The following is a 4,509-nucleotide window of genomic DNA, read 5'->3' as shown; positions in this document are numbered from 1 at the left end:
TGCTGCCGGCGCTGTTGTTTTTTCTGCAGAGATTAACTTCGTCTCTTCATCCCTTCTTCCCCTCCTCTCTCTCTTCCTCTCTGAGCAAAGCTGCCAGGGATTCAGAGGGCTGGATAAATCCGTCTTGATGTTCCTACCCTCTCCTCTCTTCTTTCTCTGGAGAGGGCGATGTAGTGGAGGGAGGCTGGAGGATGAGGGGGCTGTTTCCCTTCTCCCAGCCCAGTCACACCACCCCTGCACTGGGCAGATGACGCCCCCTTCTCCTGCTTCACTCTGGAGCCATCTGTCTGTCCAGAGAGCCGTATTATTCAGATCCATGTCTGGCAGCATTTCCACATTGGAGTGAAGCAAGTTCCACACACACTTGACATTTAACCTCCGATCCCAAAGATGAAGGCAAAGGCATGTTGATTGTACGTCAAGTACGAGAATGAGTGCTGTGCTGTGCTGTGCTGTGCTGTGCTGTCATGAAAGTGGGTGGGTATCTGAGGATTGTATGTGTGTGTGTGAGTCAGTATAAGTGTGTGTGTGTGTGAGTCAGTATAAGTGTGTGTGTATCAGTATAGGTGTGTGTATGTGTGTGTTTAATTGAATCCTGTAGGTGGGTGTTGCTCCAGTCATGATTGAGTGTTATGCTATGTTATCCCTGCAGAGTGGGAGGTGTATCTGAGTGTGTGTGTGTGTGTGTGTGTGTGTGTGTGTGTGTGTGTGTGTGTGTGTGTGTGTGTGTGTGTGTGTGTGTGTGTGTGTGTGTGTGTGTGTGTGTGTGTCTGTGTGTGTCTGTCTGTCTGTGGGCGCTCTGGTGTCTGATGGCTCCACAGGGTCTAATAGTGCTGCCGCAGGAGCGCTGATCAGAAGATGAGACAAAGAAAGATGAAGAGAATAACAGCAGAAAAAAAAGAAAAGAGCCAAAGGAAGAAAAAGAATGAAAGGGAAGAAGAGAAAGAAGAGAAAGGGAAGAAGAGAAAGGAAAGAAAGGGAAGGCAAAGAAAGGGAAGGCAGACATGGACAAGGAGAGAGAGAACAGAGGGGGAGAGATCATAGGTATATTACACAACTACACACACACACACACACAGGCACACACACACGCACGCACACACACACACACACACACACACACACACACACACACACACATCTGCCACATGCAGTCATGAACTCCAATCAGTAAATCTGGGCTTTTGTGATATTTACCCCAGTGTTGTCTTCCTGACCATGATGTGAGGATTTTATAATGAGACGACGCTATCAGTAATAACAGGCCGAAAAATCAAACAGAAGTCTATGATGAAACTCTACCGTTATCAAACACGAGCAGAGTGTGCAGTAATCATGATCACAAACCTGACCTGTCCTGATTGGCTCATCAACCACACACACACACACACACACACACTCACACTCACACTCACACTCACACTCACACTCACACTCACTCACACTCACACTCACACTCACACACACACACACTCACACTCACACTCACACTCACACACACACACTCACACACACACACACACACACACACACACACTCACACACACACACACACACACACACACACACACTAACACACACACACTAACACACACACACTTAAACACACAGAGAGCTTGAGCAGCCATAGGGCTTGTCCAGTGCATTACTAATTCATGTCCCAGTCCAGATTGCGCGGTGCAACTGGAGCCCAGAACCCACAGTGAGTGAAACCCGAGTCCGATCGATGGCGCTGAGCTGACCTTGAGTGTGTGTGTGTGTGTGTGTGTGTGTGTGTGTGTGTGTGTGTGGAGAGTCCTCAGGGGCCACACTCATCCCCCTGACTCCTCTCTCCTCTCCTCTCCTCTTTTTCCTCCTTTCTCTGTCCCCACATCACGCTTCCTGCTCAGTGGCCAATAATGAGCTCATCTTCTCTTAAATCTCTGTCTGTTTCATGTCTCTTCTGAACCGTGCTGGAAGGGCGGGACGCCTAACGTCTGAATCACTGGCCACTCTCATTCTTCAGGGAGTCCTTCCTTCTCCACAGGGATCTCCACGCTGTGTGTGTGTGTGTGTGTGTGTGTGTGTGAGCAAGAAACACGAGACCACCTTTCATTTCCCTCATCACAACACATCAGTCCTAGTCCTCGACCCTCGACCCCACCCAACCCCACCCCTTCCTGGGCCAGTGTAGAGTCACAAGCATGCTTTGTGACAGGCAGAGGCTGAAGGACAGAGGCAGTGCTCATCCTCTCCTCTGCTAGTGGCCTGGTGTGTAGAGGGAAGGCCTGGTCCAGACACTGGGTAGGTCAGTGCTGGAGAGAGGCGACGTCTCTGCTCCGCAGGTGTTCTGGAACATCACACAGTCAAACACAAAGGGCCGGCGTCTACAACGGGTACCGCGCAGGAAAGCACCCGCTGCCCCGTCCGACGCTCAGCTGGTCTGACTGGTCACCTGCATCTGCGAACCCCCAACGCCTCTCTGTAAGGCTGAATGAGTGCATCACATGCCACAGACATGATTCGGAGTCGGTGTCTATCACGCTTTGAGTTCAGTAAGTCTAAAGGTGAGGTACGTGCATACGTGTGTGCGTGTGCGTGTGTGTGAGAGAGAGATGCTTTGACAACACTATTTTCTTTAAATGGTCATCCCAATAAAGTGTATTGAATTGAATAGAATAGAATTGAATTGAATTGAATTAAATTGAATTGAGAGAGCAGGAGAGAGTGAGATAATGTGTGTCGGTGGGTGTCAGTGTCTACGCATACCGCAGAGAGCAGGAGAGAGTGAGATAATGTGTGTCGGTGGGTGTCAGTGTCTACGCATACCGCAGAGAGCAGGAGAGAGTGAGATAATGTGTGTCGGTGGGTGTCAGTGTCTACGCATACCGCAGAGAACAGGTCAAACTCAGAAGAATGTTCTCGACACAGAATGACATACTGTTGACGTCCTTTTATTGTGAGATGGGGAGTCATAAAAAATGAGAGGAGGACTATGTCTATAAAAATAAGGATTAAAGTAAGGACATACAGTATAAAAACTGATGCAGGCAGCGCCACCAAGGGCACGTAGGTGGCATTACACACAGAAACACAGTTGGCACAAACTCAAAGGTTAAAAAAAAAAAAGAGTTAATGTGGTTTTGGCTTCAACGAGGGCGGGGGGTGGGGGGTGGGGGGTAGCACTTGTCAGGTTTTGTCTCCTGCACCAGGACTCATGCGGGTCCCATCAAGAACGAGGGATCAGTAGCTTACAAAGGAGAGATAGAAAGAGGAAGATGAAGTGAACGAGTGACCTGACAAAGAGAGTCCCACTGCATGGGGTGGAGTCTGGCTTGGCTTTTTTAAAAACGTGTCATTATTCGTCTCTAAAACAACACTGGAAACGGATTATCCTTCAGGTTTTGCTTTTTTTCTTTTAAAACACTTCTTCAAAATACCAGAGTTTTTTTATTTCTCAGGCTCTGTTTTTTTCATTTAGCTTTGAAATTATTCTTCATACTAAAATATATTATTGTATTAATACAAACTACAGTCATGTACACTACACTGTGTAATAAATAACGGTAAAAGAAAATATAAAAATTAGACACATAAATATAAAAGTTCTCCTAAAACTAAACAGACAAAAAAGTATACTGGATGGTGAGGGGGAACGGGGGTAATACTGCTATCACAGAAAATAATACATGACACACACACACACACACACACACACACACACACACACACACACACACACACTCACTCACACACTCACACTCACACTCACACTCACACTCACACTCACACTCACACACACTCACACACACACACACAGTCTCAGTCCAAATTGCACAATGCAACTGGAGCACACACAGAGACACGCTCTCTCGCTCTTACACATACACACACACACACAAACACACACACACACACACACACACACACACACATACACTCACACATGAGGCCTTCCACAGGCATAAACACAAAGGCAAACATGAGAATACTGATTTAATACTGAAGGGTAACATGGCCAGGCACTCAGGCCTGGTGAGTGGTACTCCAAACAGCAGCTACCCTCGGCCCAGACTCTGCCCAGTCTCGGCCCAGATGCGGTTCAGACCTGGGCCGGACCTGGCCTGGCGCCGGCTGCTCTACTGGGTTGCAGGGAGGGGGCTGCTCTGTGTCTGCTGATTCAGTTTAGTCACCTGAAGACGAGGGGAACATGCGGTTAGCTAGAAACACAAGCACTCGGCCGGCAGGCAGGCAGGCAGGCAGGCAGGCTCCACGCCGCATGGGGAAACATGACGTTATTCTTTTCTCTGTTTATTCCCCCAACTCTCATGGCTGACATGTTTGGAGAGGGTTGGCCAGGGGATTATTAGTGGTTAAAGTTCGAGAAAACAAACAAATTAAATTCTGCTATAAAATACACCGGCACTATCAACATGAATCCCCCCCTCCCCCCCCCATGTCAACATGCTGCTTAGTAACAGCGTCATGGAAACGTGACATCACTGTTCAATGGCACTTCCCGCATGCGTG

General features: G+C 48.2%; 1 protein-coding gene across 1 annotated transcript in view; it reads right to left on the bottom strand.

Moving 5' to 3' along the window:
* Window positions 1-2,917: 2,917 nt before the first annotated feature.
* The window catches only part of zeb1b (zinc finger E-box binding homeobox 1b), a 52,057-nt gene continuing 50,465 nt past the window's right edge, over window positions 2,918-4,509 (bottom strand). The window contains exon 10 of the mRNA XM_031583614.2: window positions 2,918-4,509. This exon is cut by the window's right edge and continues 1,582 nt beyond it. The gene's annotated coding sequence lies outside the window, so the exon portion shown is untranslated.

This window comes from Clupea harengus, chromosome 17 (genome assembly GCF_900700415.2).
Source record: "Clupea harengus chromosome 17, Ch_v2.0.2, whole genome shotgun sequence".
Classification (NCBI taxonomy): Eukaryota; Metazoa; Chordata; class Actinopteri; order Clupeiformes; family Clupeidae; genus Clupea; species Clupea harengus.
This window is presented reverse-complemented; position numbering and strand designations above follow the sequence as displayed.